Consider the following 21548-nt stretch of genomic DNA (forward strand, 5'->3'; position numbering starts at 1 on the left):
CTTCTGCCAGTCTTTGTGTTGCCTGAATGTCACTCAGTTACTAGAAGAAAAAATTAAAAAGTGAAATTCAAGGAGATAGAGGGGGAAAGAGTATGGTAATACATTTTTACTTCATCACAAGCTATAGTTCAGGGAGGAACTGTTGATAAGAGATTTTTGTCACCTCAATTATTCCCAATGAATTGGAAGCAAATATTCCTTTCAAGTGTGTATTGACACTGTCATTTACTCAGCTTTGTAAAATGTTGACATAAATTAGATGTTTGTTTACTCTATCCCAGATAGGAACAAAAATAAAACACTTTGATAAAAACAACTATGTAATTACTTCACTATCCTAGAAAATAAGCAATTCTACCTAAGATTAATAGGTTACATTAGTCCGTTTCCAAAAGAAAAAATAGTACGAAAGCAAGACTTATGTGCAAGAAATTGGTTAGGAATTCCAATTAATTCTAGTTACTTTTTCAGAGTCTTTTTATTCCATGTACAGACTATGTTTGCATAATTTAATTTTGATTTCCAGAACATCAATCCTCTCCGTGTTCAAATGAAATAGACAATACATATCCCTAAAATTGAGGGCTTATCCGGCCATTTGCCACTGTGCACCTCCAATTACTGCGTGTTCTTACTCTATGCTACTGTTCTACTTTTGCATTAAAATTCTGCTATAATAAAGAGGCTTCTAATGTAATTTGTGTGAAATCAATAGTCAGTTGATATAAAGATTCACAGTGATCTATCTATTCTCTTGTCCTGTGACAGACTTCCAACAGGAATCCATCATACCAGATAAATCGATCATTGGAACTAGTAATCAGTAGGTAGAAAACACACTGGGATACCCCCTTGGAAAAATAAGCACAATCAAGGTAAGCCAAATACAAGAATGGGGAAGAAAGAACATATTTCAGTCCTATAGGAGTAAAGAGTTCAGTTAGAATCTACCTTCTCACTATTCATTGCACAGTTGTTGAACCTGCTTGAGCAAACAAAAAGAAATTCATGACTATCTATTGTTTTAACTTGCAAAATATTTGCTAATATAATACAGAATAAAAAGGCAGATCTTGAGACTTTATGTTCATAAAGAATAGTATAGATATGATGAGGTAAGGGTGCATGAGTAGCAACAGGATGAAGGGTTACTTTATAAAAAACGTGCTGCAAGGGAAAAATACTGGAGAATGAGATTGACCAAGTTAACATATGTGCATGCATAAAGATGGCATAAGGAATCCTGCTATTGTGTATAATTATAATGTACCAGTAAAAATAAATTAATTAATTAAAATAATAATAATATATTACACAGGTCCATTTTTACAAGCTTATACTATGGGATATAAGGAAGGAAGGGTGAAACCTGGTGAGCAGAAGGACAACAGACATTTGGCAACTTGCTGATCTCTTTCTCTCTTTAGTACTCTTTGATCTCCTCTGAAGAACTGGTATTTGGTTTATTTCTAAGGTGTCCAATACCATAAAAATTAATCTCTTGCCAATATCCCTCATCAGGTCCAGATCTAAATTAATCATCCTGATAGTATACAGCAGCTTAACTGAAACATAATTCACATAAGAAAACAATTCACTCTTTTAAAGTATACAATTCAGTATTGGGGATACCACTCAGTGGTACAGCGTACTGGACCCTGAGTTTGATTCCCAGCACCACAAAAAATAAATAACTAAAATAAAACTGCTTACAATTTCATTGTGGCTACTGAGGCCTAATAGTCCAGCCCAAAGCTCTTCTAAGGAAAAGAAAAGTATATAATTAAAAAGTTGTTAGTATATTCAAAGCTGTTTCCACTATCAATTTCAGATTATTTTCATCACCATTAAAGGAAAATGTGTGTCTATTAGCAGTCACTCCCCATTCCACTCTATTCTCAGCTCTTGGCAACCACTCACCTACTTTAAATCTCAATGGATTTACCCCTATTCTGAACATATGATAAAGTGAAATCATGCCACATGTACCCTTTCGTGGTTGGCTCCCTCAGTTGGCATAACTTCTTCAAGGTTCATCTATTAGTGGTTCATTCCTTATCAATGTCAAATTATATTTTTTTTGTTGTGCCACATTTTGTTTATTCATTCATCAAGTGATGGATATTTGATTGCTTTCACTTCTCAGCTATCATGAACAATAGCGACATGAGCATTGGTATTCAGGTTTCTGTGTGGACATGATTTTGATTCTCTTGGGTACATGCCAAGAAGTAGATTGCTGAATCATATGTTAACTTTAACATTTTGAGGAACAGCCAAACTGTTGTCCAAAGTGACTGCAGATATTTGCAATCCCATCAGCTCTGTATGAGGGTTGCAATTCATTCCCAACATTTACTATTTTCCTTTATTCTTTTTTTTGTGATAATGGAAATCAAACCCAGAATCTAACACATACTAAATAAGCATGCATCCAATCACTAAAATATATCTCTGGGATCCCTCTTTTTTTTTTAATTATGCAAATCCTAGTGGGTTGGAAGTGGTATCTCATTGTAGGTTTCGTCTGAATTTCCTTAATAACTAATAATATTGAGAATCTCTGGATGTGCTTACTGGATGAACATTTGTATACAAGAATCTTTGGAGAGATATCTATTGCTCTAAATTCTTTGACTAATTTTTATTTCAGTTATCATTTCATTTTGAGTGGATGGAGGTCATTTTATGTTGACGATCAAATACATTATCCAGTATCAAATATATTTTGCAAATATCCCGAACTCTGTTTACAATTTCTTGAGAGTATTTAAAGCACAAGGTTTTTATTTTAATGCAGTTAAATTTGCTGATTTTTTCCTTTTGTCACTTATACTTTGATGCCATACCTAAAAAAAATTAATCTAAGAACACAAATGTTTATTCCTATTATTTCTTCTAAAAATTTTACAGTTTTATCTCTTACTTTTAGGTATTTTATCCTTGTTGAATTGATTTGTGTGATAGAAGGGTCCATGAATACTAAAATATTTGTTGAAAATCTATTTCTTCTACCACTGAGTTGTAGTGGTACTTTTGTCAAAAATGAATTAACTATAAAAATGAGAGTTTACTTCTGGATTCTGAAATCAATTATATTTATCTATATGTATATTCTTATGCCAGTGCCAAATCATTTTTATTACTAAAATTTTGTAGTTTCTCTGAGGCTCATTGTTCCTCATCCTTTTTGTGTTCATCAAAGTAGAAAATCTCAATACTACCTTCAAGTGAAAAGAGGATGAGAAAAAAGACAAGTTAAAACACTGCAAATCTCACTGCCTTATCAACACCTAGCTGTGTTTTTAAATTTTCCTTTAATTATTGAAAGGCTTGGTTAATTGCCAGGTTTCAATAAAGGTTTATTTTTATAAATTTTGCCAATGTTATCCCTATTTTTTCAAAGGAGTGGATTTTCTGAAGTTCTAACCCCATTATTCTGAAAGTACTATCGTGATATATTAAGGGCATCTGACTACTTCTTGACCTTAAGTTACATCATGACATTCTCTCCTGTCCTCTTTGGCTTAGGAGGTATCAAGTCCTGCCACACCTTTGTGATCCCTGATATTTCATTTTATTAATATTATTTTACTGTAGCAAGAATAGAAAGAACAAGTCAAAGACATTCATTTTTAAATCTTATTACTTACAGTGAAAAAGTAAGTGTACAAAAAAGGAAAAAGGAAAAGTTAAATTCAAGTAGCCCTTCCTCTGCATTAGCTGTGGGATTTTTTTCTTGCTCCTCCCCCCAAAAAAAAACAGTTTTATATACCTCATTGATATTCTATTATCAACCCATAAGTGTAATTGAATCAAATATTCTATCTATAATGATACATAACACACAAAACATAAACACTAAGAATATGTGAGGTTAAGTAGGAACACACCTAAACACATGATAAAAGTGAGGGAGTAAGAATAATAGGATAGCTTCCAATGACATGAAAATTAGGTACTTTACATTTTGCATCAGATAATAAAAAGATAGCAGTAAGCCTAACTATTTGATGTTGCCTATATATCCCTTACAACATCCAAAGACAGCACAGTTTAATTTATTGCACACTTGTATAAATTTATTTTTATGTGGCTGTTTTCTAAATAGTATCCTCTTAAACTGGAACGGTATAAAACATAATGTTTTCTGTATGCCAGCACCACTAAGAGCTAGAAAAGAGAGCCTTCCTGACTTTAGATTATTCAATAAGACTAATAGTGCATATGATATGAACAAACAAAGGCAGAATCCATTCCATATCACCTTTTAAGACAGAACAATGTATTTGTTTTGTTGTTGTTATTCAGTTAAGGAAAGATGATATCATCACCAGTGGAGAACACATAAATCAAAATGGTGCTGCCTTAGCATTATGAATGTTTACCTAGATGAATACATGAACATAGTTTCCTAGAGGAAACAGATACCTGTCATATAGTTAAACCTAACTATATATATTAAAAAGTAAGATATCTTGGTTAAACAATGTAATCATTGTTAATGAGAGCTTATTATAATAATTCATACAACTTTAAAATGTCCATATAAAGCATGATAAATGATCTTTTCAAGTTATAGTTCAATCTGCTAAATATATGACTTGTTTGTCTTATTAGGACTTCTGCTTATTCATAATGCATTTGCAACTGATTATTTCCTTTTTCAAATTTTAAGTCATAGATTTGTATTGACTATTATTAAGTATGAAATGCTTTTCTATATATTCCACAAACCAAAATAGTGAGATAGAGTCTCTTTCATCAAGGAAACTAAAATGTCTTATTTTTTATTTTTTATTTTTCAATACTGGGAATTGAACCCAGTTCAATAGTAGCACTCTACTACTGAACCACACTCAGTCCTTTATTTATTTATTTGTTTGTTTGTTTATTCCCCCCCACAAACATGCACATTTTTTATTGGTGCATTATAGTTGTACTTATTGGTGGGATTTGTTGTTACATATTTACACAAGCACACAATATAATTAGGCCAATATCACTCTCCTATATTTCCCCCCACCCCTTCCTCTCACCCCTTGATCTTTTCCTCTATTCTACTGATCTCCCTTTTATTTTCATGAGATACACCTCTCACCTTTCTTTTTCTTTTTTCTATCTAGCTTTCACATATGAGAGAAAAATATATGACCATTATTGACCTTCCAAGTTTGGCTTTTTTCCTTAATATAATGGTCTCAAGTTCCACCCTTTTTACTGCAAATTGCATGATTTTATTCTGTTTTATAGCTAAATAAAACTCCATTGTGTATATATACTACATTTTCTTTTTCTATCCATCTATGTATGGACACCTAGGCTAGTTCAATAGTTTGGCTGTTGTGAATTGTACCACTCCAAACATGAGTATGCATGTATTGTTCTAGCATACGGACTCCAGTTCTTTAGAATAAATGTCAAGACATGATACTCCTGGATCATATGGCCATTCCATGCCTAGTCTTTTGAGAAACTTTCATACTGATTTCCATAGTGGTTGTACTAATGTACAATCCCACCAACAGTGTAAAACAGTGTATTCCTTTTTTCCACATCCTCTCCAGCATTTGCTATTGTTTGTTTTCTTGAAGACTGCCATTTTGTCTAGCATGAAATGAAATCTTACGCAGTTTTGATTTGCATTTCCCTAATTGCTAATGATTTTGAGCATTTTTCATATATTTATTGACCATTTGTATTTTTTTCTTTTGAGAAGTGTCTGTTGAATTCATTTTCCCATTTATTAATTGGGTTATTTGCTTCTTGGAGTTGATTTTTTTGAGTTCTTTATATATTTTACATATTAATCCTCTGTCAGAAGAATAATTAGAAAAGATTTTTTTCTCCCATTTGGTAGGTTCTTTCTTTACATTTTTAATTGTTTCCTTTGATGTGCAGAAGCTTTTTGATTAGATGTCATCCCATTTATTAACTCATGGCATTATTTCCTGAGTATTAGTGGTCCCATTGAGAAAGTAGAAGCTTGTGCTTATATGTTGGAGTGTTGTCCTTTCATTTATCTCCAGAGTTTCATAGTTTCTGGTTTAATTTCTAGGAATTTGATCCATTTTGAGTTTATTTTTGTACAGAGTGAGGGATAAGGGTCTACTCTCAATCTTCTACATATGGATAACCAGTTTTTTCTGTATCATTTGTTTAAAAAGCTGTCTTTTCTCCAATATATGGTTTTTTCACCTTTGTCAAAGATCTGATGACTATATCTATGTGGGTTTGTCTCTTTGTCTTCTACTCTGTACCATTGGTCTGTGTGTCTGTTCTTATGCCAGCACCATGCCATCTTTGTTACTGTATATCTGTAGTATAATTGGAAAATCAGGTATTGTGATGACTCCAGCATTGTTTTGTTTTGTTTTAGCTTAGGATTGCTTGGTTATTCTGGGTTTTTTATTCTTCCAAAATAATTTTAAGACTTTATTTTTTCTAGTTCTGTGAAGAATGTCATTGGTATTTTGAGAGGGATTGCATTGAATTTGTATGTATTTTTTTGGTAGTGTGGCCATTTTAACAATATTGATTCTGCCTATCCATGAACATGGGAGGTCTTACCATCTTCCTGTGCCTTTTTTAATTTATTTCTTCTGTGTTGTATAGTTTTCATGTTAGAAGTCTTTCACCTTCTTATTTAGATTTACTCCTAGGGGATTTTTGTTGTTTTGTTGTTGATGTTTTGTTTTTTGAAGCTATTGTGAATGCAATTGTTTTATGATTTCTTTCTCAGAAGATTAGTTTTTGGAATTAGAATAACTGGAAAATACTTGTGAAGCCTTTGTAAGTTTTGTTGGGTGTTGAATACATTAGATGATATCTCTCAACTGGAAAAAAAAAAGATTAGTTTTTGGTATACAGGAATGCTTTGATTCTTGTATGTTGATTTTGTAAAGTGTGACTTTGCTGAATTTGTTTATAAGCTCTAGCAGTCTTTTGGTGAACTTTTTTTTAAATCTTCTAAGTATAAGATTATGTCATCCAAAAACAGTGATAATTTGACTTCTTCCTTTTTTATTTTTATGTCTTTTCTTGTCTAATTGCTCTGGCTGGAATTTCTAGCACTATTTTAAATCAAAGTGGTGAGAGTGAAGATCTTTGTCTTATTCCAGATTTTAAGAGAAATTTTTTCAGTTTTTCCTCATTTACTATGAAGTTGGTTTTGTATTTTTCATAAATGAACTTTATGATATTGATGTAGGTTCCTTCCATCCCTAGTTTCATCAGTCACTTTTATCATGAATGAATGCTGAATTTTGTTAAAGATTTTCTCTGCTTCTATTGAGATGACTAAGTGATTTTTGTCCTTAATTCTATTTATATGATAAATTACCTTTATTGATTTGTGCATTTGAAACCATTCTTGCATCTCTAGGATAAAACCAACTTTGTAGTGCTGTACAGTCTTCTTAATATGTTGTTGAATACAATTTGTTAATATTTCATTAAGGATTTTTGCATCTAAGTTGTTCAGGGATACTGATCTGTAGTTTTATTTCCTTAATGTGTCCTTTTTTGATGTTAGTATAGCAGATTTATTTATTTATTTGTTTGTTTATTTATTTATTTTTGAGACAGAGTCTAAGTTGCCCAGTCCAGTGTTGAATGTGGAATTCTCCTGCCTCCGCCTCCTGAACAACTGGGATTACTGGTGTGCACCACCAGATCTGGATAAGAAAACTAAAATTTCAATATGGAAAGAGGATAGAAGCAGTGGAGAGGGAGAGAGTATTCTGTGTTTTACCACTTACACAAAAATCTTAAGGTATTGGTCAAGGAGAGTTGTATCAAAAAACAAAAACAAAACAGTTCTGCTCTCCAATTTTAAAAATGAATTCTTACCTGGTTATCAATTATAGCCTTGATAAATTAACCATTCCTGAGGATATATTTCAGATACTCATTATTTAATCGTGCATACCTAGTTACTGAGTATAACTTTCACTCAAGCACTCCCAGTAAATACTGTAAATCACTAAAGGAGACGGAACTCTAAGTCCACAGAGGGCATTTCCAAATAAGTGGTACAAAGATAAAAGTCTTTTTGCAAATGTTTCTTGGAAGAATAGAATTTCATTTGTAACACAGGATTCTTTCCTGCACCTAGAAAAAAATGATGAGGAAAATATTCACATATAGAGAAGTGAGATCTCTAGAACTAGATGCTATTTAAATAAAGTGCGCTCCCATGTAAAATACAAAATATTCTTTTTGCTTTTTGACTACCAGGTAGAACTATAACAACTGAAAAGAAAGAGAGAAAAATTAAAGTGAAAAAGAAAAGGAAAGATTTACAGGGACGATAATGCCAGCAAGATGGTGTAATAGAAAAACCTAGACTCTCCTTTCCCAAAAAACATACTGATTCAGCAATGATTGACAGGTAAATTCCCTTTATAAAAAATCCAAGAACTAATTAAAGGCTCTTGCACTTGAGGCAAATGCAAAACCAGACACACCAAATCTGGGAGAGAGATTTTGGATAAACTTTCACCAGAACCCCTAACCCCATTGCAGTGCCAGATGATCAGGAAGAGACTCTCTGTTCCCAGCAGAGGAAAGGGTATTTTGGTTCACACATTTAGTACCCCAACTTTTCCGAGAAGGACTCTCTGGAGGACCGGCTGCTATATTGCCAGTCTTAGAGCTCCAGTGGGATCAGCACTGTCTTGCCATGTGGCAGATAACAGAATTGGTGGATTGGACAAATAAACACCATATATTACACCCTCCACTTAGTCCACAGAGCAAATGGATGAAAAAAAAATATCTCATTCTTTCAGCACAGAGAAACTATGTGAAAAATCCAAAATTTTCCCAGGGGTGGAAAGAATTGATTCTTGTATTAAATGCTCCCAGCTTCTCTAAGACCATCCAAGGATCTGGCATTTTTACTGCAAGTCTTGGAGCTCTGATGGGACTGATGAGGTCTTGTCATGATAGATACAGCAGTTTAGTCTAATAGACACAGTAGAGCAAACAGGAAAAAAAAATCTCAAACTGTTTGATTTTCACTGTGTAGGTAAAGAACTGATAGACTCTCTGGTGGGGACTTCTTCCATTTAAAACCAGTCCAGGAACATGGGGTAAGGTGACTACATTGTCAAATGTACAAACACCAGCACAGAGAGTCAAGGAAAATGAAAAATCAAGCAAAGACGTTCCAAGCAAAGGAACAAGATAAATCTCCAGAAATTGGCATAAACAAAATGGAGTTATATGACTCAGCCAGCAAAGAATTCAAAATAACTGTCAAAGGCCAAGAAAAAAACATTAGGACAAAGGAAGAATTTCAACAAATAGATTAAAAATATATCAAAAAGTACCTATAAAGTGGATGTTGATCCAAAGTGGGGAGAGGAGGGAAGAATGAAGGAACTTTCGATTGTGCAGAGGGGAGTGAGGGGAGGGGTGGGGCTGTGGGGATGGGAGGGACAGTAGAATGAGACAGACATTATTACCCTGTGTACATATATGAATACACTACTGGAGTGACACTGTACCATGTACAGCCAGAGAAATTAGAAGTTATGCTCCATTTGTGTATAAGTGTCAAAATGCATTCTATAACTAATAAGAATAAAACATCTTTAAAAGAAAAATTACCCATGAGAAATCATAGTAACTGAACCAAAAAATTCACTTGAGAGGATGAACACCAGAAGAAAGGATCAGCAAACTGAAAGACAAGTCACTGGAAATAATTCAGTCAGAGAAGTAAAAAGAAAAAGTGAAGAAAGTATAAGGGACTTGTAGATCAACATCAAGCAGATAGGTATCTGTGTCTGTGTCTGAGGAGCCACGTCCGGAGCCGCGGACGGTTTGCTGAGCCCGTTACTGCCCCTGGCCAAGACTCGTGCCGCCGTCATGTCCTGCTACCTGCACCCCCCCACCCCCCCAACACGTCTCTGTTGGTCAGGAACGTGGCCGAGGACACCAGGTCTGAAGATTTACGGCGTGAATTTGGTCGCTATGGTCCTATAGTCGATGTGTATGTTCCACTTGATTTCTACACTCGATGGCCAAGAGGATTTGCTTATGTTCAATTTGAGGATGTTCGTGATGCTCAAGATGCTTTACATAATTTGGACAGAAAATGGATTTGCGGACGTCAAATCGAAATACAGTTTGCACAGGGAGATCGAAAGACACCAAATCAAATGAAAGCCAAGGAAGGGAGGAATGTGTACAGTTCTTCGCGCTGTGATGATTATGACAGATACAGACGTTAGTTATGAAAGGAGGAGGTCAAGAAGTCGGTCTTTTGATTACAACTATAGACGATCTTATAGGCCTAGAAATAGACCGACTGGAAGACCACGGAGTAGCCAAAGCCATTCCGACAATGATAGATTCAAACACCGAAATCGATCTTCTTCAAGATCTAAATCCAATTCAAGATCACGGTCCGAGTCCCAGCCCCAGAAAGAAATGAAGGCTAAATCACGTTCTAGGTCTGCATCTCACACCGAAACTAGAGGCACTTCTAAAACAGATTCCAAAACACATTGTAAGTCTGGCTCGAGATATGAAAAGGAATCAAGGAAAAAAGAACCACCTAGATCCAAATCTCAGTCAAGATCAGTCTAGGTCTAGGTCAAAATCTAGATCAAGGTCTTGGACTAGTCCTAAGTCCAGTGGCCACTGATAGTATAAACCATGATAATTTTTAGGCATGTATCATTCATTTACTCATAGTTTGGTATACTTAAATTATCAGGAATACAATGTTGCAATGATGCCTAAAAAACACTTGTTAGTTTTCCCTGTACCAGGCAATGGTTATAATTAAAATGATATGCTGTTGAGAAGCCACTCTTAAGAGTCCAGTTTGTTTAATGTTATGGGCAGCTACCAATTTGTGGTGTCTCTGTATATTTTTGTAAAGATTCTCATTTTTTTATGCTTGAAGTATTTGGTGGAAAGATGTTGGTTGACCATAATTTGCAACATTGTCTTATTAAAAATAAACTTTCATATCCATATTTGGTAGAACTGTTAACCTAGAAATGTAGCTTGCTAATAAGATGGAATGATACAAAAGTGAAGTTGTAGCCACAGTACAACACTGACTGCTCAGACACATTTAGGTTCAGGGTGGACCTTTATGTCTTGTCAAGATGTCTAGGCCCGTGATAATAGTTTATTTATGATACAGTGTGGAATAGTTCTTTTGTTAACCCCACTGTCTTGGGGAATGATGCCAACTTGGTTAAGTAACATTTTCAGTGAGATTAAGTTTTTGACTGAAACATGGAGCCTTCACTGCTTTTTTTTTTTTTTCCTTTCTGGTTTCTATGAAGGTTTGGAACATGAAAACATCAGAAAAGCTCCCCTTAAAATTTGAGCAGGTCAATGATGACAAATAATTTTTAAGGGGAAAAGAATGTTCTTAATATAGTTACTCTAAAATTTAAGAGGCATTGTTGCTTAGTTTTCTTACTGCTGTTAGGTGCAAGTAAATTGTTTCAAAGTAGGGGTGTGTGGGTGTGTGTATGTCTGTATGTACACGTGCGTGTATATAGCGTAAAAGAATGAATTTTGATGCTTAGAGCCCTCGTCTTGTGCATTTGTATCAGAATTAGCTTACCTCTTTATGAGGGAGGCTTGCTCTTCACACCTCCGTTTGTTTAATGTGAGGCAAATTGAAAGAGAACACTCCCATTCTAGGCAGATGATTCTGTGGTGCCATGAAATTTAAAATAATTTTGGAAAAAGTGTTAGTTTTAAGCAAGAGCCACCTCTTGAGTTTTTGATTATCAATGTCATACGTGACTAAAAATGGAGAAGTAATATCATTAACTATTTATAATTTCTAGTATTTCTCTGAATGATCATTTGGAGGCAATTAAAAGTGACTTGAAATGTCCAGTCTCATTTCAGAGTAAAAAGCTAGCATCTTTTAAAATCTCAGATTGCTTGCTTGCTTGCAGAAGTAAGAAGTATTGTGGGGAAACAATTCCTTTAGAGGATTATTTTCTTCAACTTTGGTTTTAGAAATCTAGGCTTAGCCTGTAAAGAACAAAAGAGATGGTTTTTAAATACTGTTTGTGGAATGTGTTTAAAGGATTGATTCTACAACCTTTGTGTATTTGATAGTATTTCTAACTTTCATTTCTTTACTGTTTGCAGTTAATGTTCATGTTCTGCTATGCAATCATTTATATGCACGTTTCTTTAATTTTTTAGGTTTTCCTGGATGTATAGTTTAAACAACAAAAAGTCTATTTAAAACTGTAGCAGTAGTTTGCAGTTCTAGCAAAGAGGAAAGTTGTGAGGTTAAACTTTGTATTTTCTTTCTTATAGAAGCTTCTAAAAAGGTATTTTTATATGTTCTTTTTAACAAATATTGTGTACAACCTTTAAAAACATCAATGTTTGGATCAAAACAAGACCCAGCTTATTTTCTGCTTGCTGTAAATTAAGCAAACATGCTATAATAAAAACAAAATGAAGGGAAAAAAACATCAAGCAGATAAATATATGCATTACAATAATTCAAAAAGATGGATGAAAGAAAAGACTAGAAAGTTTAATCAAAGAAATATGATTGAGCCAGATCTCGTGGTGCATACATATAATCTCAGCTACTTGAGAGGCTGAAACAGGACGATTGAAAATCTGAAGCCAGCCTGGGCAAATTAACAAGACCCTGTGTTAAAATGAAAAATAAAAATGAATGGTTGAATATTTCCCAAATCTGGGAAAGAAATGAATATACAGATCCAAGAAGTCCAAAGGACAACAAGTTAAAGAACCCAAATAAATGTACACCATGACACATTACAATCAAACTCTCAAAGTCCAACAAAAATTTGAAAGGAACAATAGCAATATATTTTCTTACTTAATAGAAAATATCTATAAGACTGAGTAGGTTTCTAAGCAGAAACCTTGCAAGCCAGGAGAAAACAGTATGAAACATTCAAAGTGCTAAGATAAAATTCTGCCCATCCAAAATACTATCTTTCCAAAAAATACAGGTGTGATAAAGACTTTTTTACACAAACAAAAAATGTGGAAATCCATTACCATTCTACTTATAGACATGGTGGCATATACCTGTAATCCCAGCAACTTGGGTGGATTGCAAGTTCAAGGCCAACCTTGGCAACTTAGCAAGACCTCGTCCCAAAACAAAAAAATTAAATGAACTGTGAAGGTAGCATCACGGTAGAGCACCCTTGGGTTCAATCTAGAGTACTACCAAAAAAAAAAAAATTAGAAAAAAATGTAAGAAATAAAGAAATTTTAGAGGGAATTCTTTAAGTTTAACACTAAACAACAATGCAATACTATAAGAAAATATGAAACCCATTGGTAAAGGGAAATACCTGAACAATTACAAACTATTATATTGCTGTAATTATGGTAGGTAGACAATATTTAATTCTAACATAGAAGCTAAAAGACAAAAGTGTTAAAAATTGCTATCACATTTTTAAAGATACATAATTTGAATACATGAAAATTATGACAATAACATAAATTGAAGTAGGAAGAAGTTGCAGTGTATAATTTATGTGCACAATTGAACTTTAGTTGTTTATTACTAGCTTAAAATAGACTTTTATAATTATATTTTACATAAGCCCCATGATCATAAAACAAAGTATTATATAAATCACTATTATGGTTTAGATATTAAGTATCCCCCAAAAGCTTATGTGTCAGACAATGCAAGAAATTTCAGAGGTGAAATCAATGTGTTATGAGAAGCCCTAACCTAATTTGTGCATTAATCCACTGATATAGATTAACTGGGTGGTAACTAAAGTCAAGTAGGTTATAGCTGGAAGAAGTAGATCACAGGAGGAGTGCCTTTGGGATTTGTATATTGCCCATGGTGAGCAGAGCTCACACCCTCTGCTACCTGGTTGTCCTGTCCTGAGATGCTTCCTTGTGCCATGCCCCCTACCATGATGTTCTGTCTCACCTCAGGCTCATAGCAGTAGATTCAGCTACCTATGGACCAAACCTCTAAAACTGTGAGTCAAAATAAACTTTCCTTCTCTAGTTGTTTTGGTCACAATGACAAAAAAGAAAGAAAGAAAGAAAGGAAGAAAGGAAGGAAGGAAGGAAGGAAGGAAGGAAGGAAGGAAGGAAGGAAGAGGGGGAGGGAGGGAGGGAGGGAAAACTGACTAAATCAGGAAGAAAGAAATCAAAGGGAGAAAGAAATCAAAGCATTTCAATACCAAAAAATCAACAAAATGCAAAGGAAGTCAGCAAGAGAGGAAAAGACAGACAAAAGAACCATAAGATTAATAGAAAACAACCAACAAAATATCAATAATAAATCCTTCCTTATCGATAATTGCTTTCAATGCAGATGAATTGAAATTCTCCCCCTACCAAAAAAAAGCACAGAATGGCTGAATGGATTAAAAACAAGACCAAAAAAATCGAAAATTAAAAAACACATTTTTATCTAAACAAAGAAAAGCTCAGCACCAAATTGCTTTACTGGTGAATTCTGCCAAATATTTAAAGAAGAATTAATGCAAATACTACCCAAACTCCTCCCCCAAAACAAAAAAGGTGTAAGACTTTTAAACTTATTCTAAGAAGCAGCATCACTCTTTTACTAAGATGGACAAAGATACCACCAAAATATATATATATATATATACTTGCAAACTAAATCAAACAGCACATTAAAAGGTCTACACCATGACCAAATGGGATTTGTCCTTGAGATAAAATGATAGTTAACATATAAAGATCTACTAATATGATACACTGTATTAACAGAATAAAGAATAAAAAACTGCATAATAGTTGAGGTACTCAACCACTCAAGGCCACAAGATACACAAAGGGCATCTTCCTTCAAGGTTGATGATCATTTTAATTTAAACTTTTCATTGTGAAATAAAAATGAATCATGTTATTGATTCTAAAGATGTGGAAAATGCATCTGACAAAATTCAACACATTGTCATGGCAAAAACTATGAACATGCTAGAAATAGAAGGAAAGTACTTCAACATAATTAAGACCATATGTAACAATCCCACAGCTAACATCATACTCAACAGTGAAAAACTGGTAGATTTTCCCTTATGATGAGGATCAAGGCAAGGATGCTGAGTCTCATCACTTCTATTCAACATAACACTGAAGGTCCTTGCAAAACACTTAGAAAAAAAGCGATGGAACAAAAGGCATTCAAATCAGAACAGAAGAAGTAAAATTGTCCTTGTTTGCAGATGACAGGATGTATCTATTAGCTTTCCATTGCTGTGACCAGAAGATCTGACAGAAATGACTTAGAGGAGGAAAAGCTTGTTTTGGCCCACAGTTTCAGAGGTTCAGTCCATTGGGTGGCCAATCTCATAGCTCTGAGGCTGAGGTAAGGCCAAACATCGAGGAGAACGATGTAGCAAAGGAAGGCTGCTCGGGACCTATTATTCAGAAAGCAGAGAGAAGGGAGGAAGAGGCCACAAGGAAAATGGATCTTTCCAGGGTATGTCCCCCAGTGACTCACCCAGTTACCACCCAGTCTATTCAAACTAGGATGGACTGATTAGGTTACAGTTCCCATGATCCAATCATTTCACCTCTGAATATTCCTGCATTAACAGGAGCATTTGGGGGATACCTCATATCCAAAACATAACATGTAATCTTTTATATAGAAAACCCTGAAGACTCACCAAAAAATGTGTTAGAATTAATAAATGAATGTAGTAAACTGCATGACACAAAACCAACATTCAAAAACCTGTTGTGTTTTAACAAACTATCTGAAAAGAAAATTAGGAAAATAATCCTAGTTTACAATAACATCAAAACTAATAAAATACTTCAGGAGTAAACTTTCTTAAAAGGTAAAAGACTTGTATACTGAAAATGACAAAAATGATGAAATTAATTAGACACAAATAAATGGAAAGATATCCCATGTTCATAAACTGGAAGGCAGTATTGTTAAAATTCCACAAGCAAAATACTTATTAAAATCCCAATAATACTTTTACAGAAATGAAAAAATAATAATTCTATACTTCCCTTGGAACTACAAAATACCACAAATATTGAAATAAATCTTGAGAGAAAAGAACAAAACCAGAAGTCATCACAATTCTGACTTCAAAAGCATATTAAAAGCCACACTATTCAAAACAGTTTTGTACTAGCATAAAGACAAATAAAGAGGACCATGAAGCAGCATAGAGAGCTCCATAATAAATACTCCTATACACAGTCAATTGATCTTCAACAAAGGCTTTGAGAACACACAACGGGGAAAGGACAATCTCTTCAAAAAAAAAAAATGATATGGGAAAACTGGATACAACATGCAAAGTAATGAAATTGAACCCCTATCTTATGCCCCAAAATCAACTCAAAATTGATTAAAGGATAAAACATGAGACCTGAAACTAAAACTTCTTAGAAGAACCTATAGGGGAAAAAATTTCTTGACATTGGTCTCCTTGACAATAATTTTTTATATGACATTAAAAGCACAGGCAACAACAACAAAAACAAACAAGTAATACTACATCAAACTGAAACATTTCTGACCAGCAAAGGAAACAACCAACAGAATGAGAAGGCAATCCAAGAAATACTTGTGAATCATATACCTGATGAGGGGTTAATCTCCAAAATAGGTAAGAAAATTCTAGTATTCAATAACAAAATAATAATAAACAAATGTTTAAATGGGCAAAGGACTTGCATAGATATTTCTGCAGAGGAATTGCAATGGCTAACAGGTATTTGGTGTCATTAATCATCAGGAAATGCAAATCAAAACCCCAAAAATACCACTTCATGGCTGGTGCTGTGGCTCAGCAGTAATGCACTTGTCTGGCATGTGTGAGGCACTGGGTTCGATTCTCAGCACCACATGTAAATAAACAAAATAAAGCTCTATCAACAACTAAAAAAAATTTTTGGAAAAAAAATACCACTTCATATCTGTCAGGATGTTAAAGAAATGATAAGTGTTGAGAAGGATGTGGAAAAATAATTGGAATCCATGCACACTGTTGGTAGAAAAGCAAAATGGTGCAGCCACTGTGGCAAAATGTATCAATGCACCTCAAAAAATTAAAAATACAACAACCATACGATCCAGCAATTCAATCTCACTTCTGGGCATTTATTCAAAAGAATTGAAATCAGGATCTCCAAGAGATATTAGACAAGTTCATTGTAGCATTGTTCATAATAGCCAAGATGGGGTATGACACCCACTAAATGTCCATCAACTAACAGATAAAGAAAAAACGTGATACACATACATTGGAAACTATTTCACCTTTTAAGAGAAGAAAATTCTGCAAATAGTGAAAACATAGATGGTTTTTTGAGGACATTATGCCACGTGGAATAAACCAGTCACGGAAAGATAAGTACGTCAAAATTCCACTTATATGAGTTACTTAAATTAGTCAAATCTATAAATTCAGGGAGTGGAATACTGGTTTCCAGAAACATGAGGGTAGTTGATGCTATTTTGTCTGGAAAGATCTCTAGTTTTCAGTCAGATGAATCTAACGCAACACTTTTTTGAATAGTACCAAAGCCATCCAATACAATTCCTTTCTGGTTCAATTCCACTAATTTTACATCAAGAACGAAAAAAAAAAATTTCTCCCAAATTCTTCAGCTGAATACAGTGAATGAATTTGGACTATTTATCCATACCAATAGAGCTGACTAAGTTTTACAAGTTAACCCATCCTTATCCCTAAACCGGCATGGACAACCAAGAAGAAAGATCAAGCGGACAATAGAGCCTTTCCATCTCACTAGCTATTGCCCAGCATACTCCTGACTCTGATTTGACCCTTGCTTTTTATTTCTCCAACTGGCTCAAAAGACTAAGGAGCTTTATAAATGCAAAAGAATAGGGGGGAAAACAAAAAGTACAATTCAATATATCTTGTAAGTCTTCATTTCTATTGCTTTGTCTTATCTGCTTACAATATATTGTTTATTCATTGGTTTATATGTATTTGTACAAGACATCCCATGATACACTTTAGTTCATGCTTTCCTGATATGAGAACTTAATATAAGGAAGCATAATTCAATAGTTTTTTCCCCCAAAGATGCCTTAGGAAAAATATTAGATTCTGAGAGTTGCACTCTTTATATCTCTATTTTTCAAAACTACTAGTACACTGCAAAATCATCCTTACTCTTTCCTGGCTATCTCTTGAAATGGAGAGAAATCCACCACACCATATACATCTTCACCAAAGGAACAACTCATCTCAGAGGGCAGAAAGCCTTTGGTTTTATTTGCATCTGTCTAATTTGACTTATGCAGATTTGTGTCCCCTCCTACCATAACATTTTAATAAGTGTTTACATATTACCACTCCCCTAAGACTCAGCTGATAAAATTCTGTCTTGGAACTAATTATCCTTCAAGACAATCTTACTCTCCGTGGATGCTGAGGTGAAAACATCGAATCCTGAAGCTTGTATGGGTTCAGAGCTCCTCCTTGTGGATTCTATAGGAAACACTGCAGCTTCCTAAACAGAAATACTAAGTGGTACCTTTGTAAAAAGATCCTTAAATTTAGAAAATGTGTGCAAAATGGAAATATCTACTTAGTGTCTAAATTGTACTGACCAAATAATTATTCAGTAACTGTAGTATTTAATTTTGTATTAGATTCCCGTTGGTTTTGCTCACATGCTACCATACTGGAAACTGGGGTTGGCTTTATGTGCTGGGGATTTGAAGCCTTGGCTCAGAAGCAGTCCTGCTCCCTGCAGCCACCCTTACTACCAGTTCTCTGTTACTGAGCTCCCAATTCCCAGGTGCTCTTGGTTCCACCCAACCTTCCACACCAGCCCCTTTCACACCTACTGCTGCCATCCTCCACCCCAGTGGGGGTCTGGGTGAGCTTGTGAAGAAATTTCAGGGTCAGGAATACAAGAGCCCAAAAGCCCCCATCTCAGGGAGGGCAGTAGAGGGGCCTTTGCCTTTCAGGGCTGGCATCTCCACAGAAGAGTTAGTAGGAAACTTGGCCAGGGCTATCTCTCACCCACCCTTGAGCTAGGTGACTAGAGCATCTCAGGGAGGAGGCTGCAATCCCTTGGAGCTCATCTGTCCATTGTTGGTTAAGGCAGTGGTCCCATAGGAAAGGAGATCAATTTTTCTGGGTGGTTTGGTACTGGTGGCAGGAGGACCCTGGCAGCCCATGGGTTTGTACACAAGTCACAGGTTGGGGACAGACACCTATGAGAATCTTCACTCTAGGAAGAGCTATATTAAGTAGCAAATAAAGGACAATATGACAGGTCAAGGGAAACTGAGGAAAAGAGGGGAAACTTTTACATTCTTACTACCTTCAGTGACGGCTTTTTTTATTTTTAATAAAGGACCCACATTTTTATCTTATATTGGGTTCACCAAGTGAGGCCATCAGTCTGATTATATGCTTTAACAAATGTTTCAAATTTTTTCCAAAATTCATCATTTTCCTGTTAAATTTTTTGTCTAATTAGACATAGGAAAGCTGTTTATAGATCAAGAACAAATGATTTATTACTAGCCAATCCACAGGACGTGGTTTATAACTCAACCCTTCAGCATATAACTCCTGCTTCTGAAACCACTTTTAGTTCTATTGTGTTTTTATTTTTATTTACAATTTTGAGGTACTGGAGATTAAACCCAACAGCTTTCTGCCTCTGAACTACATCCCAGCACCCCTCCCTAGTATGTGTGTATGTGTGTGTGTGTGTGTGTGTGTGAGAGAGAGAGAGAGAGAGAGAGAGAGAGAGAGAGAGAGAGAGAGAATGAGAGAGAGACACACACACACACTAAGTTCCCCAGGCTGGCCTTGAACTTGGGATCCTCTTAAGTCAGCCTCCCAAGTAACTGGAATTACAGGTACAAAGCTCACCTTTGTAGTTTTTGATAAAATATTTTATGGGTTAGAACCAGTTTCATCTAAAGAAGCCACCACACAAACACATTTAAGAAGCTTAATTCTTTCTCAAAATGTTTGCTATTATGAATCCTCATCTATATGCAAACAAAATTCTTAGCACTGACTAGAGATACAATAATTGTTCAAGGCCAAATAGCCTATATTTCCTTCTAAATAATTAAGAAAGTTTTAGAAAAGGTATGAAAGGTATGGATTAAAGCCAGGGAGATGAGGTCATGTTTCTAGAGTATTATGGAAAAGAAATATTAGAGAATATTTGAAGAATGGCTTACAGATAAAATAAGGGACAGATTTCTAGGAGGTGCAGGGAGAACAGGGAATTGATGCTGACAAAATTCTGGCTGCATCTAAAGCACTGGCAATAAAGAGCAGAACAGGAAGATGTTGAAGGATTTAAGAGATTAAAACGACAATCTCAGTGACAAGATGGCTGACATTGCATTTAGAACTGAATTAAAGGGAAGGGGATTCATGAAGAGAAAATGATGTATGGTGTAACACTAATGTAATGCAATAAGATTAACATCTAGAAGTCACTATAGGAGGCCTGTTTCATTGGTATATAGCACGTTCTATATATACATCCATGTGTATGTATGCACATGTGTGTATATGTGGGAGGGTATACAACCTGCTATTATATATACGTTATATAAATAATATTAGGTTAGAAAGGACCAGCAACTGGAGAAGTAACTTACTTTATGTAAGAAATGGAAGACCCCTATCTGGTCAATGTAATCCAGGATTTTAGGGACCGAGTGAAACGAGTGGAGTAAATATATTATAGGCAACTCTGAGATGCACTACTAAAGGAACAGGGGTGCCTTGGAGACACTGAGGAAGGAAACTTCAAGAAAAATGCTGAGCTTGAGAGAGTTCAGGACCCTAGCAACAAACCTGGTGACGTTCCACGTGTAAATGAACCAGGTTAGGGGAGGCCCCTACATTACAGGGGCCTCAGCTTGTCCTGAGGCATTCCTGCCTGGATTCCTTTGGAATGAAGGACGTCATCCACATCCAGAAGCTCTACCTCTCTACTGGTGGCCTGTGCTGAGGGTGGCCTTAGCAACATAAACCTTTCTTTGAACACACAATCACTCACAATTGGCAAATAAATAAAATGATCTTTATAAGATCAAAAAAAAAAAAAAGTACCGCAGTGTTTTCTAACAAGTAGAAAAATCATAAATCTCCCCCTTTTCTCCCGAGTTCTTGAAGTTCCCCTTAAATACATTGTTTAATCTAAACAGGCATTATTTTAGTATTTTAGCAAGGAATGGAGAGCACCCGAACACACTGGACATGTTAGTCATGTAAACCTTTGCCAAAGCTCACAGTTCAATTGGAATGAGCTCCAGGCAATGTCTGATGAAACATACGTGTAAGTTTTGGTCATACATCATCATTACAATGCCTATGGGTATGCTGTCTACATATGACTCTACAAAATTCAAGTCATGTGAAATTACTAGCATAATTGATTCCAGCTTCCTTGAGTCTCAGTTTCTTTTTGTGTTTTTAGAATATTATATTTTACTGCACAAACTTTTGATTTCATTACTAGTAGAATTTTTCTTGATGTTTCTGAACTTCTGGAAATTACCTGAC

At 35.0% G+C, this 21548-nt stretch overlaps 1 pseudogene across 1 annotated transcript; it reads left to right on the forward strand.

Annotated features, from left to right (window-relative positions):
• The first annotated feature begins 2166 nt into the window (after window positions 1–2166).
• On the forward strand, window positions 2167–10672 carry LOC308632811 (serine/arginine-rich splicing factor 10-like; annotated as a pseudogene). Its single transcript has 2 exons — window positions 2167–2176; window positions 9766–10672. The product of its transcript is annotated as a serine/arginine-rich splicing factor 10-like (transcript).
• Window positions 10673–21548: the final 10876 nt, after the last annotated feature.

Source organism: Spermophilus citellus, assembly GCF_964194105.1.
Source record: "Spermophilus citellus genome assembly, chromosome: 13".
NCBI lineage: Eukaryota > Metazoa > Chordata > Mammalia > Rodentia > Sciuridae > Spermophilus > Spermophilus citellus.